We start from the raw sequence: 15533 nt of genomic DNA on the forward strand, positions 1-15533 counted from the left end.
CCTTCTTTAGTAATTTTTTTTTTAAAAAAGGGCAAAAAATCAAAAACCTCCCCTGCCGCCCTCCCCACACACCGCCTCCTCTTCTTTATAATTTTGTTGAATGAAATTTATAATTTTCTAAATTGAATTAAATTTACATTTTTGTTGATTTGTGAAAAAAATGAATTTACATTTTTCAGACAAAGTTTCATTTTTTTCGGCAAAGTTCATTTTTTCGGCAAAGTTCCATTTTTCTAGCAAAGTTTATTTTTTTCGATAAAGTTTCATTTTTTCTGGCAAACTAATGGAGGAAAAGAATTCAGAGTAAGATCGAACTAAGAACAAAAAAATTTAAATTGAATTTAAAGATAAATTCAAAACTAAGAACAGAAAAGGAGAAAAAATAGAAAAATGGGAGGTAAATTAAGTTTAAGAAAAAAAATTTGAGGAAGAAGAGTGGGAAAGAAGATGAAGAAGGGGGGGAGCCTTTTTTTAAAAAAATTATTTTATTAAAATTTTTTTGGCCCTCAATGCCACTTGGCACGTTTTCATTCGTTATTTATTCAAAAAATCGTGCCTCACGCGCCCCTATTGAGTGGACAATACACGGAGTGCCACGTAGGCAAAAAAGACCTGATTGGATCAAATTCGGGTAGGTTAGGGGCCTGATAGGTACAAGTCTCAGTTGAGAGGTCTAAGTAAATTTTTGGGACAGCTTTAAGTGCCTGACGTTGACTTAAGCCTTAATAATTTATTATCGAGGTATCCTGGAAGCCCATTCCATATAAATAAAGATTAAGAAAGATAAAAAGATCAACCAAAAGTAGGGAGTGAAAGAAGATAGAAAAAAATAGTTGTAAATTGGTAAAACTTTAAACCTTCATAACTTTACGCTCGAATGTCCGTTGAGGCATTTTTTTTTGAATTTGCGGATTTTTTTTAGATCAAATGGGGCTATTTATTCAAAATCTAATGGAGCCTAGTGCGTGCCGTTTGGGAGGGCAGGGGTATTTGGGTGGTCAAACAGGAAAAATGGTGCAAACGGGATATTTTGGAGCCAAATCGGTGTGTTATAGCCTACGGTTCCAAGGGTGGGCCTGGGTTTCGGGTGAGCTGTGGGCCGAAAATCAACCGAATCATGGAGGGGGAGCTGTGGAGCTACATAATATGGGTCGTTTAGGTGGGCGGGGCTATTTAGATGGTCAAATGGGCAAAACGGCGGGAACGGGATATTTTTGGGCCAAATTGGTGTGCTACCTATGGTTCCGGGGGTGGGCCCAGAGTTCGGGCGTGTTGTGGATAAAAAATTGATTAATCCATTTCGAGGAGGCTGGGGAGCGGCCTAGTGTGGGCCGTTTGAGTGGGCGGGGCCATTTGGATGGTCAAGTGAGCGAAATGATGCAAACGGGATATTTTTGGGCCAAATTAATGTGCTATAGCCCACGGTCCAGGGTGGGCCCGGGATCCGGGCATGCTATGGGCCTAAAATCAATCGTCTCATACTGGGGAGGCTGAGGAGTGGACTAGTATGAGATATTTTGGTGGGCGGGGCTATTTGGGTGGTCAAACGGCGAGAATGAGGCATTTTTAGGCCAAGTCGGTATGCTATAGCCCACGGTTCTGAGGGGTAGGTCCGGGGTTCAGGAGTGCTGTGGGAAAAAAATCAATCGGGTTGTGGCTGAGAGGCTGAGAAACGGCCTAGTATGGGTTGTTTGAGTGGGCAGGGCAATTTGGGTGGTCAAACGGGTGAAATGGTGTGAACGGAGCATTTTTAGACCAAGTCGATGTGCTATAACTCATAGTTATGGGTTGGGCTTGAATACTGGGCTGTTGTGGCTCGAAAATTGGCTAGAAAGTATTGGGGAGGCTAGGGAGTGGCCAAGTGTGGGCCATTTAGGTGGGCGGGGACCTTTGGATAGTTAAATGGGTAAACAGTGCGAATGGAGCTTTTTCAGGCTAAATCGAAGAGCTATAGCACACGGTTCTAGGGGTGGGTCTGGGTTCTGGGCGTGTTGTCAGCCAAAAATTATCCGGAACATGCCAGGGAGGCTGAAGAGCGGCCTAGTGTAGTCTATTTGGGTAGGAGGGGCCATTTGGGTGGTCAAACGAGCAAAATGATGCGAACATGGCATTTTTAGGTTAAATCGGTGAGCTATAGCCCATGATTCCAAGGGTGGGCCCGGGGTTCGAGTGTGTTGTGGGCCAAAATCAATCGAATCATGTCGGGTTATTTGGGGAGCTGCCTAGTATGGGCCATTTGGGTGGGCCGGGCCATTTGGGAGGTCAAACGAGTGAAATAGCATGAAAGGGACATTTTCGGACCAAATAGGTGTGCTATAGCCTTTGGTTACTAAGATGGGCTCGAGGTCTAGGAGTGTTGTGGGCCAAAAATCAACCGACGCATGCCAGAAAGGATGATAGTGGCCTAGTGTGGTCCGTTTGGGTAGGTAGGGCCATTCAGATGGTAAAATATGCGAAATAGCGCAAATGGGACATTTTCGAGCCAAATCTGTGTGCTATAGCCCACGGTTCCGGGGGTGAGCCCAGGGTTCGGCATGCTGTGGGCCAAAAATTGAATAAGGCATGTCGGGGAGTGACATAGTGTGGTTCGTTTGGGTGGACGGGGCTATTTAGATGGTTAAACAGGCAAAACGATGCGACCGGGGAATTTTTGGGCCAAATCGATGTGCTATAGCCCACGGTTCTGGAGGTGGGCCTATGGTTTGGGCGCGCTAAAGGCTAAAAACTGATCGGGATGTGCCGGGAAGGTTAAGGAGTGGCCTAGTGGGGGCCACTTGGGTAGGAGAGGGCATTTGGGTGATCAAACGGGCGAAATGGCGTGAACGGGGCATTTTTGCAAAAAATTGATGAGCTATATAGCCCACGGAACGGGCTCAGGGTCCGGGCGTGTCGTAAGCCAAAAATTGCCTGGGTCATGCTTGAGAGGATGGGGAGGGTCCTAGTATGGGATGTTTGGGTGGGCAGGGCCATTTGAGTGGTATAACAGGCAAAACAATGGAAAAGTAGCATTTTTAGGCCAAATCGATATGCTATAGCCTATGGTTCCGGCGGTCGGTGCAGGGTTCGGGCATGTCATGGGTCGAAAATCACTCGGGTTACGCTAGGGAGGCTGGGGAGCATCCTATTATGGTCTGTTTGTGTGGGCGGGGCTATTGGGTGGTCAAACGGGCGAAATGGCACGAACAGGGTATTTTCAGGCTAAATCGGTGTGCTATAACCCACAGTTCCATAGTGGGCCCGGGATCTGGGCGTATCGTAGGTTGAAAATTGCTCGGATCGTGCCAGGGAGGCTGATGAGCATCCTAGTATGGTCCGTTTGTATGGGTGGGCCATTGGGATGGTCAAACGGGCGAAATGACGCAAACGGGGAATTTTTGAGCCCAATCAGTATGCTATAGCCCACGATTTTGTGGGTGGGCCTGGGTTCCAGGTGTATCGTGGGCTAAAATTTGCCCAGGTCGTGCCAGGGTGGCTGAGGAGAGTTTTAGTGTGGTCCGTTTGTGTGGGCGGGGCCATTTGGATGGTCAAACTAGCAAAATGGTGCGAAATAAGGGCATTTTTGGGCCAAATCGGTGTGCTATAACCCACGGTTCTGTGGGTGGGCCTGGGGTCCGTGCGTGCCGTGGGCCAAAAATAATCTGGGTCGTGCCAGAGAGGATGAAGAGCATCCTAGTGTGGTCCGTTTATGTGGGCGGGGCCATTTGGGTGGTTAAACGGGTGAAAAGGTGTAAATAGGTCGTTCTCGGGCCAAATTGGTGTATTATCGCTCACGGTTCCATGAGTGGACCCGATTTTTGGGCTTATCGTGGGCCAAAAATTGCCTGGTTGTTCCAGGGAGGCTGTGAAGAGTCCTAGTGTGGATCGTTTGTGTGGGCGGGGCCATTTGGATGGTCAAACGGGCAAATCAGCGTGAATGGGGCATTTTTGGATCAAATCGATGTGCTATAGCCGACGGTTCCATGGGTGGGCCCGAGATCCAAGTGTATCATGGGCCGAAAATTGCTTGAGTCATTCCAGAGAGGTTGGGGAGACTCAAGCAATTTTTGACCATTTGTGTGGTCAAACGAGCGAAACAACGTGAAAGGAGCATTTTTAGGCCAAATTAGTATGCTATAGCCTACGGTTTCGGTGGTGGGCCTAGGGTTCAAGCGTGCCGCGCGCCAAAAATCGCTTGGGTCGTGCTAGGAAGGCTATGGAGCATCCTATTATGGTCCGTTTGTGTAGGTGGGGCCATTTGAGTGGTCAAACAGGCAAACCAGCGTGAATGGGGCATTTTTGGGCCAAATCTGTGTGCTATAACCTAAAATTCTGTGGGTGGGCTCGGGGTTCGAGCGTGTCGTAGGTCAAAAATCGCTCGGATCATTCCAGAGAGGTTGGGGAGCATCCTACTGTGGTCCATTTGTGTAGACGGGTCCATTTGGGTGGTCAAACGGGCAAAACGGTGTGAGCAGGGCATTTTTGGGCCAAATCGATGTGCTATAGCTCACAGTTTCGTGGGTGGGCCTGGGGTCTAGGCATACCGTGGGCCAAAAATCACCCGTGTTGTGCCAGGGAGCCTGGGGAGCGTCCTAGTGTGGTCCGTTTGTGTAGGCGGGGCCATTTGGATGGTTAAACGGGAAAAATGACATAAACGTGGCATTTTTAGGCCGAATCGGTGTGCTATAGTCCATAGTTCCATGGGTGGGCTCGGGCATACCGTGAGCCAAAAATTGTGTGAGTTATGCCGGAGAGGTTGGCAAGCGTCCTGGGGTGGTCTGTTTGTGTGGGCGGAGCCATTTGGGTGGTCAAACGGGCAAAATGGCACAAATAGAGCATTTTTGGGCCAAATTGATGTGCTATAGCCCACGGTTCCATAGGTTGGCCCCGGGTCCGATTATGCCGTGATTTAAAAATCGCTTGGGTCTTTCCAGGGAGGCTGGGGAGCATCCTAGTGTGGTTCGTTTGTGTTGACGGGTCCATTCGGGTGGTCAATTGAGCAAAACGACGTGAACGGGGCATTTTTGGGCCAAATAAGTGAGCTATAGCCCATAATTCCATGGGCGGGACTTGGTTTCGGGCGTACCATAGGCTAAAAATCGTCCGAGTCATGCTAGGGAAGATGGGGACAGTCCTAGTGTGGCCCGTTTATGTGGGCGGGCCATTTGGGTGGTCAAACAGGCGAAACAGCGTGAACGGAGCATTTTTGGGCTAAATTATTATGTTATAGCACACGATTCCGTGGGTAGGCTCAGGGTCCGGGCATGCCGTGGGCAAAAAATTACTCGGGTCATGCCAGGGAGGCTAGGGAGCATCCTAGTATGGGCCGTTTATGTGGGTGAGGCCATTTCATAGTAAATTAGACGAAACGACGCAAATGGGGCATTTTCGGGCAAAATCAGTATGCTATGGCCCACGATTCCGTAGGTGGGCCCGAGGTTCGGGCGTATCATGGGCCAAAAATTACCAGGATCATGCCAGGGAGGCTGGGGAGCATCCTAGTGTGGTTCGTTTGTGTAAGTGGGGCCATTTGGGTGGTCAAACGGGCGAAACAGCGCGAACGGGACATTTTTGGGCCAAATCGGTGAGTTATAGCCCACAATTCTATGTTTGGGCCTGGGGTCCGAGTGTGCTGTGGATAGAAAATCGCCTGAGTTATACCAGAGAGCGTCCTAGTGTGGTTTGTTTGTGTGGGAGGAGCCATTTGGGTGGTTAAACTGGCGAAACGGCGCGAATGGGGCATTTTTAAGCTAAATCGGTGTTCTATAGCCCATGATTTTCGAGGTGGGCTTGGGGTTCGGGCGTGCTGTGGGCTAAGAACCGCTTGTGTCATGCCAGGAAGGCTGGGAAGCCTCCTACTGTGGTCCATTTGTGTGGACAGGGACATTTGAGTGGTCAAACAGGCGAAACGGCGCGAACGGGGCGTTTCCAGGCCAAATCGGTGTGCTATAGCCCATGGTTCCGTGGGTGGGCTTGGGGTCCGGGCATGCCATGGAACTAAAATTGACCGGGTTATGCGAGGGATGCTGGAGAATATCCTAGTGTGGTCTGTTTCTGTGGGTGGGGCCATTTTGATAGTCAAACAAGCAAAATGGCATGAACGGGGTATTTTTTGGGCCAAATCGATGAGCATCCTAGTGTTGCCCATTTATGTGGGCGGGGCCATTTGTTTGGTCAAATGGGAACAACAACATAAATGGGGAATTTTGGGGCCGAATCGGTGTGCTATAGCCCATGGTTTCGGGGGTGGGCTCGGGGTCCGGGGATATCGTGGGCCAAAAATTGACCTAGGCGTGACAGAAAAGCTGGGGAGCGTCCTAGTGTCGCCCGTTTGTGTGAGCGGGGACATTTTGTTGGTCAAACGATAAAAACGGCATGAACTAAATATTTTGGGGCTAAATCGTTGTGCTATATCCCACAGTTCTGGGGGTGGGCTCGGGGTCCAGGGGTGTCGTGGGCTGAAAATCAAATTGGACGTGCCAGGGAGGCTGAAGAGCATCCCAGTGTTGCCCATTTGTGTGGGCGGGACCATTTGGTTGGTCAAATGGGCGAAACAACTCGAATAGGGCATTTTGGGGCAAAATTAGTGTGCTATAGCCCACGGTTTTAGGGGTGGGCTCGGGGTCCGGAGGTGCCGTGGGGCAAAAATCAACCTAGGTGTGCCAGGGAGGCTGGGGAGCGTCCTAGTGTTGCCAGTTTGTGTGGGTAGGGCCATTTGGATGGTAAAACGGGCAAAACAGCATGCCATAGGCCAAAAATTGACCTGGGCATGCCAGAGATATTATCGAGTATCCTAGAGTTTCCCGTTTATGTGGGCGGAGACATTTGGTTGGTCACACGGTGAAACGGCACGAACGGGGCATTTTGGGGCCAAATCAATGTACCATAGCCCACAATTTCGGGGGTGGGCCCGGGGTCCGGGGGTGCCGTGGGTGAAAAATTAACCTGCGCGTGCCAAGGAGGCTAAGGAGTGTCCTAGTGTTGCCCTTTTGTGTGTGGCGGGGCCATTTGGGTTGTCAAACTTGTAAAACGATGCAAACGAGGCATTTTGCGGCCAAATCGGTCTGTTATAATCCACGGTTCTGGGGGTGGGCCCGAGGTCCAGGGGTTTCATAGGATAAAAATCGACCTGGGCATGCTAGAGAGGCTGGGGAGCATCCTAATGTTGCTCGTTTGTATGGGTGGAGCCATTTGGTTGGTCAAACAGACGAAACGGTGTGAACAAGACATTTTGAGGCCAAATCGATGAGCTATAGCCCACAGTTTTGGGGGTGGCCCTAGGGATGCCGTGTGCCAAAAATCAATCTAGGCGTGCCAGAAAGGTTGGGGAGCGTCCTAGTATTTCCCGTTTGTGTGAGAGGTGCCATTTGGTTGGTCAAACGGTGAAATGGCGCGAATGGTGCATTTTGAGGCCAAATCGATGTGCTATAGCCTGCGGTTCTGGGGGTGCTGTGGGTCGAAAATCAACCTGGGCGTACCAGTGAGGCTGAGGAGCATCGTAGTGTTTCCCGTTTATGTGGGCGGGGCCATTTAGTTGGTAAAATGGGCGAAACAACATGAACGTAGTATTTTTAGCAAAATTGGTGTGCTATAGCCCAGGGTTTTGGGGGTGAGCCCGGGATTTGGGGATGCCGTATGCCAAAATTTAACTTGGGCATGCCAGAGAGGCTGGGGAGCATCTTAGTATTGCCCGTTTGTGTGGGCGGGGCCATTTGGTTGGTCAAACGGGCAAAATGATGCCAATGGGGCATTTTGGGGCTAAATCAGTGTGCTATAGCTCACGATTCTGGGGGTGGGCTCGGGATTCGAGGGTTTCATTGGCCGAAAATCGACCTGAGTATGCTAGGGAGGTTGGGGAGCGTTCTAGTGTTGCCCGTTTGTATGGGCAGGGCCATTTGGTAGGTCAGACAGGCGAAACAGCGCGAACAGGGCATTTTGGGGCAAAATCAGTGTGCTATAGCCCACGGTTCCGGGGGTGCCATGGGTCGAAAATCAAATTGGACATTCCAGGGAGGCTAGGGAGCGTCCTAGTATTTCCCGTTTGTGTGGGTGGGGCTATTTGAGTGGTCAAACGAGAAAAATAGCGTGGACGGGGCATTTTTATGCTAAATCAGTGTGTTATAGCCCAATATTTCATGGGTGAGCTCAGGGTCCGAGCGTGTTGTGGGCCAAAAATTACTCGATTCATGATAGAAAGGATGGGGAGCATCCTAATGTGGGCCATTTGGGTGGGTTGGGCCATTTGGGTGGTCAAACAAGCAAAACAACGCGAAAGGAGCATTTTTACGCCAAATCGCTGTGCTATAGCCCATGGTTCCGGTGGTGGGCCTGAGGTTTGGGCTTGTCGTGGGTAAAAAATCACTCGGCGTGTGCCAGGGAGGCTAAGGAGCATCCTAGTGTGGTCCGTTTATGAGGACGGGGCTATTTGGGTGGTCAAACGAGCTAAACGATGTGAATGGGACATTTTCTGGCCAAATCGGTGTGCTATAGCCCACGGTTTTGGGGATGGTCTCGGGGTTCGGGGTTCGAGTGTGTCGTGGGTCAAAAATTTACCTAGGCATGCTAGGAAGGCTGGTAAGCATTCTATTATTGTTTGTTTATATGGGATGAGTCAATTGGTTGGTCAAACGGGTAAAGCGGCACGAATAGGGCATTTTGGGGCCAAATCGGTGTGCTATAGCCTACGTTTTCGAGCGTGGGACTGAGTTTTGGGGGTGATGTGGGCCAAAAATTGATCGAGGCATGCCAGGGAGGCTGAGGAGCGTCCTAGTGTTTCCTGTTTGTATGGATGGAGCCATTTGGTTGGTCAAACGGGTGAAACGGAGCGAACGGGGCATTGCGGGGCGAAAATTGGTGTGCTATAGCCTACAGTTTCGGTGGTGGGCCTGGGGTCCGGTGGTACCGTGGGCCAAAAATTAACCTAGACACGCCAAGGAGGCTGGGGAACATCCTAGTATTTCCCATTTATATTGGGGGGCCATTTCGTTGGACAAACAGGCAAAACAATGTGAACGGGGCATTTTCGGGCCAAATCAGTGTGCTATAACCCACGGTTCTTGGGGTGTGCTTGGGGTCCGAGGGTGCCGTGGGCCAAAAATTAACCTGGGCGTGCTAAGGGGGTTGAGGAGGCGCCCTACTTTTTCCTATTTTTATGGGTGGGGCAATTTGGTTGGTCAAATAGGCGAAACGGCGCGAATAGGGCATTTTGAGGCCGAATCGGTATGCTATACTCCACGGTTCTGAGGGTGGGCCCCAGGATGTCGTGGGTCGAAAATCCACTTAGGCATACTAGGGAGACTGGAGAGCGTCCTAGTGTAACCCATTTTTATGGGCGAGGCTATTTAGTTGGTCAAACATCAAAATGACATGAACGGGGCAATTTCGGACCAAATTGGTGTGCTATAGCCCGCGGTTCTGGGGGTGGGCTCGGGGTCCGAGGTGTTGTGGGCCAAAAATAGACCTAGGCATGCCAGGAAGGCTGGAGAGCATCCTAGTATTGCCTGTTTGTGTTGGCGGGGCCATTTGGTTGGTCAATCGGGCGAAATGATGTGAACGGGGCATTTTGGGGCAATATTGGTGTGCTATAACCCACGGTTCTGGTGTTGGCTTAGGCATGCCAGGGAGGCTGGAGAGCGTCTTAATATTGCCTATTTGTGTGGGCGGGGCCATTTGGTAGGTCAAATATCAAAACAGCGCGAATGGGGCAATTTTGGGCCAAATCGGTGTGATATAGCCCACGGTTCCAGGGGTGTCGTAGGCTGGAAATCGGTCTGAGCATTCCAGGGAGCATCCTAGTGTTGCCCGTTTGTGTTGGCGGGGCCATATGGTTGGTTAAACGGGAGAAATAACGCGAATTATTTTTTTGGGGCAAAATCGGTGTGCTATAGAACACGGTTCCGGGGGTGGGCTCGAGGTCCAAAGGTGCTATGGACTGAAAATCCATATGGGCATACCAGGGAGGATGAGGAGTGTCCTAGCAATTCCCGTTTGTATGGGTGGAGCCATTTGGTTGGTCAAACGGGTTAAACGGCGTGAACGGGGTATTTTGGGATCAAATTTGTGTGCTATAGCCCACGGTTCCGAGGGTGGGCCCAACGTTCGGGGGTTCTGTGTGCTGAAAATTGACTTAGGCTTGCTAGGAGGCTGGGGAGCGTCCTAGTATTGTCTGTTTGTGTAAGTGGGGCCAATTGTTTGGTCAAACAGGCGAAATGACGCGAACGGGGCATTTTGAAGCAAAATCAGTGTGCTATAACCCATGGTTTCGGGGGTAGGCTCGGGATCCGGGGGTGTCATGGGCCAAAAATTGACTTGAGCATGTCAGGGAGGTTGGAGAGCATCCTAGTGTTGTCTATTTATGTGGGTGGGGCCATTTGGCAGGTCAAACAGGTGAAACGACATAAACGGGGCATTTTGGGGCCAAATCGGTGTGCTATAGCTCACGGTTCCAAGGGTGGGCTCGAGGTTCGGGGGTGCCGTAGGCCAAAAATTGACCTTGGCATGACAGGGAGGCTGGTGAGCATTCTATTATTGTCGATTTTTACAGGCGGGGCCATTTGGTTGGTCAAATGGTCAAAATAATACAAATGAGGCATTTTAGGGCCAAATCGGTGTGCTACAGCCCACGGTTCCATGGGTGGGCCCAGGATTCAATGGTTTCGTGGGCTGAAAATTGACCTAGGCATGCCCGGAAAGATGGGGAATGTCCTAGTGTTGTCGGTTTTTGTGGGCGCAGCAATTCGGTTGGTCAAATGGGAGAAACAGCATGAATGGGGCATTTTGGGGCCAAATTAGTGTGCTATAGCCCACGGTTCTGGGGGGTGGGCCTAAGGTCCGGGGGTGGCGTGGGTCGAAAATTGACTTGGGCTCGCCAGGGAGGTTGGGGAGCGTCCTAGTGGTTCCTATTTGTGTGGGTGAGCCATTTGTTTGGTCAAACAGGCAAAAGGGTGCGAACGGGGCATTTTAAAGCAAAATCGGTGTGCTATAGCCCACGGTTCTGGGGGTGGACCCGAGGTCCGGGGGTGCCTGGGCCAAAAATTGACTTGGGCATGCCAGGGAGGCTGGGGAGCAATCTAGTGTTGTCCGTTTATATGGGCGGGGCCATTTGGTTGGTCAAACTGGCAAAATAGCATGAACTGGGTATTTGGGTCCAAATCAGTGTGCTACAGCCCATGGTTCCATGGGTGGGCCCGGGGTCCTAGGGTGCCATGGGTCAAAAATTGACCTGGATGTGCCAGGGAGGCTGTGGAGCATCCTAGTTTTGCCCGTTTGTGTTGGAGGTGCCATTTCGTTGGTTAAACTGGCAAAACGGCACGAATAGGGCATTTTGGGGCAAAATCAGTGTGCTATAGCCCATGGTTCTGGGGTGTGCCCGGGGTCCGGGGGTGCCGTGGGCAGAAAATCAACCTGGGTATGCGAGGGAGGCTGGGAGCATCCTAGTGTATCCATTTGTATGGGCGGGGCCATTTGGTTGGTCAAACGGTCAAAACAGCGTGAAAGGGGTATTTTGAGGCCAAATCAGTGTGCTATAGCCCACGATTTTGGGGGTGGGCTCGGGGTCCGAGGGTGTCGTGGGCCAAAAATTGACCTGGGCATACCAAGGAGGCTGGGAGCATTCTAGTATTCCCCGTTTGTATGGGCGGGGCCATTTGGTTGGTCAAATAGGTGAAATAGCGCGAGCGGAGAATTTTGGGGCCAAATCGGTGTGCTATAGCCCACTGTTCTGGGCGTGGGCTCGGGGTACGGGGGTGTCATACGCTGAAAATTGACCTGGGCATGCTAGGGAGGCTGGGGAGCATCCTAATATTGCCCGTTAGTGTGGCCAGGGCTGTTTCGTTGGTCAATCGGGTAAAATGATTTGAATGGGGCATTTTGGGGCAAAATTTATGCGCTATAACCCACGGTTTTGGGGTTGGTCCTAGGATCCAGGAGTGTCGTAGGCCGAAAATTGACCTGGGCTTGCCATGGAGGCTGGAAAGCATCCTAGTGTTGCCCGTTTGTGTGGGAGGGGCTATTTGGTAGGTCAAACGACAAAACGGCACAAACGGGGTATTTTTAGGCTAAATCGGTGTGCTATAGCCCACAATTCTGGGGTTGGACCTGGGGTCCGATGGTGCCGTGGGCCAAAAATCGACCTGGGCATGCCAGGGAGGATGGGGAACATCCTAGTGTTGTCGTTTTGTATGGAAGGGGATATTTGATTGGTCAAAGGAGAGAAACAACGCAAATGGGGCATTTTGGGGTCAAATTGGTTGCCATAGCCCACGGTTTCGGGGGTGGGCTCGAGGTCCGGGGTTGTCGTGGGCCAAAAATTGACTTGGGCTCACCAGGGAGGTTGGAGAGCGCCCTAGTCTTGCCTGTTTGTGTGGCTGGGGTCATTTGTTTGGTTAAACAGGCGAAACAAAATGAACGGGGAATTTTGGGGCTAAATCAGTGTGCTATAGCCCACGATTCTGGGGATGGCCTGGGCTCCGAGTGTTCCATGGGCCAAAAATCAACCTGGGCGTGCCAACGAGGCTGGGGAGCGTCCTAGTATTCCCATCTGTATGGGTGGGGCTATATGGTTGGTCAAACGGGCGAAACGGCGTGAATAGGGCATATTGGGTCCAAATTGGTGTGCTATAGCTCGCAGTTCTAGGGGTGGGCCCGGGGTTCGGGGGTGCCGTGTGCTAAAATTCAACCTGGGCGTGCCAGGAAGGATGGAGAGCGTCCTAGTATTTCCCGTTTATGTGGGCGGGGCCATTCTGTTGGTCAAACAGGTGAAACGACTTGAATAGGGCATTTTTGGTGCCAAATCAGTATGCTATAGCCCACGGTTCTGGGGTTGGGCCCGGGGTCCGAGGGTGCCGTGGGCCGAAAATCGACTTGGGTGTGCCAGGGAGGCTGGAGAGCGTTCTAGTATTGCTCGTTTTTATGGGCGGGGCCATTTGGGTTGTCAAACGGGCGAAATAGCGTGAACAAAATATTTTGGTGTAAAATTGGTGTGCTATAGCCGACGGTTCCGGGGGTGGTCCAGGAGTTCGGGTGTGCTTTGGGACAAAAGTCGAACTGGGCGTGCCAGAGAGGCTAGTGAGCGCCCTAGTATTGCTCGTTTGTATGGGCGGGGATATTTCGTTGGTCAAATAGGAAAAATGACGTTAATGGAGCATTTTGGGGCTAAATTGGTGTGCTATAGCCCACGATTCTGGGGGTTCCTTGGGCCAAAAATAGACCTAGTTATGCCAGGGAGGTTGGGAAGTGTCCTAGTGTTATCCATTTGTGTAGGTGGAGCTATTTGGTTGGTCAAACAGGAGAAACAGTGCGAATGAGGCATTTTGGGGCCAAATCGGTGTGCTATAGCCCACGGTTTCAGGGGTGCGCCCGGGGTCCAGGGGTGGAGTGGGGAGCATCCTTATGTGGTTCATTTGTATTGTCGGGTGGGCCCGGGGTGCGGGGGTACCTTGGGCCAAAAATCGGCCTGGGCATAACAGGGAGGCTAAGGAGCATTTAGTACTGCTCGTTTGTGTGGGTGGGGCTATTTGGTTGGTCAAACTGGTGAAATGGCACAAATGGGGAATTTTGGGGCCAAATCGGTGTGCTATAGCTCATGGTTCTGGGGGTGGGCCCGGGGTCCAGGGATATCGTGGGCCAAAAATCGATCTGGGCATGCTAGGGAGGCTGGGAAGCATCGTAGTATTGCCCGTTTGTGTGGGAGGGGCCATTTGGTTGGTCAATCGGGCGAAATGATGTGAACAGGGCATTTTGGGGAAAAATTGGTGTGCTATAACCTATGGTTCCAGGGTTGGGCATGGAGTTCGTAGGTGCCGTTAGCCAAAAATTGACCTGGGCGTGCTAGGAAGGTTGGAGAGTATCCTAGTGTTGTTCGTTTCTGTGGGCGGGGCCGTTTGGTTAGTCAAACGGCGAAACAGCATGAACGGGGCATTTTGGGGATAAATCGGTGTGCTATAGCCCAAGGTTCCGGGGGTGGGACCAGGGTCCAATGGTGGCGTGGGCTAAAAATTGACCTTGGAATGCCAGGGAAGCTGGGGAGCATCCTAGGGTTACCCGTTTGTATTGGTAGGGACGCATGGTTGGTCAAACGGGAGAAACGGCATGAACGGGGCTTTTTGGGGCAAAATTGGTGTGCTATAGCCCACGGTTCCGTGGGTAGGCCCAGGGTTCGGTGGTGCCGTGGGCCGAAAATTGACCTGGGCATGATAGGGAGGCTAGGGAGCATCCTAGTGTTACCCGTTTGTGTTGACGGGGCCATATGGTTGGTCAAACAGGAGAAACGGTGCGAACGAGGCTTTTTAGGGAAAAAATTAGTGTGCTATATGGCCCACGGTTCCGTGGGTGGGCCCGGGGTACTAAGGATTCGGGGGCTAAAAATTGACCTGGATATGCCAGGGAGGTTAGGGAATGTGTTAGTGTTTCCCGTTTGTGTGAGCGGGGCCATTTGGTTGGTCAAACGGGCGAAACAGCACAAAACGGGACATTTTGGGGCCAAATTAGTGTGCTATAGCCCACGGTTCTGGGGATGGGCTGGAGTTTCGGGGGTTTCGTGGGCCAAAAATCAACTTAGTCATCCCAGAGAGGCTAGGGAGCATCCTAGTATTCCCTGTTGGTGAGGGTAAGGCCATTTGTTTGGTCAAACGGGCGAAACGGCGCGAATGAGGTATTTTGGGACAAAATTGGTGTGCTATAACCCACGATTTTGGGGGTGGGCCTTGGGTCTGGGGGTGCCGTGGGCCAAAAATCGAGTAGGGAGTGCCAGGGAGGATGGGAAATGTCCAAGTATTGCCCATTTGTATAGGTGGGGCCATTTGGTTGGTCAAATGGGCAAAACAGCGAGAACTGGGCATTTTAAGGTTAAATCGATGTGCTATAGCCCATGGTTTCGGGGGTGGGCCCGAGTTTTGGGGGTTTCGTGGGTCAAAAATCGATCTGGGCATGCCAAGGAGGCTCGAGAGCATCCTACTATTTCCCGTTTATGTGGGTAGGGCCATCTAGTTGGTTTAATGGGGCATTTTATGGCCAAATCGGTGTTCTATAGCCTCGAGTTCCGTGGGTGAGCCCGGGGTCCGGAGGTGCCGTGGGCCAAAAATTGACCTGGGCATGCTAGGGAGGCTGGAGAGCATTTTATTTTTGCCCGTTTGTGTAGGTGGGGCCATTTGGATGGTTAAACGGGTGAAACGGCATGAATAAGGCTTTTTGGGACAAATAGATATTGTATAGCCCACGGTTCCAGGGTTGGGCTCGGGTCTGAGGGTTCCATGGGCCAAAAATTGACCTGGGCATGCCAAGAAGGCCGGGGAGCGTCCTAGTGTTTCCCATTTGTGTGGGCGGGGACATTTGATTGGTCAAACAGGCGAAACAACATGAACGAGGTGTTTTGGTGAAAAATCGATGTGTTATAGCCCACGGTTTTGGGGGTGGTCCCGTGGTTCGGGTGTTTTGTGGGCAAAAAATTGACCTGAACGTGCCAGAAAAGCTGGTGGGCGGCCTAGTGTTGCCCGTTTTGGTAGGCGGATCCATTTGGTTGGTCAAACGGGAAAAACAATGTGAACAAGGCATTTTAAGGC

The sequence above is a fragment of the Capsicum annuum genome, chromosome 4, assembly GCF_002878395.1.
Source record: "Capsicum annuum cultivar UCD-10X-F1 chromosome 4, UCD10Xv1.1, whole genome shotgun sequence".
NCBI lineage: Eukaryota > Viridiplantae > Streptophyta > Magnoliopsida > Solanales > Solanaceae > Capsicum > Capsicum annuum.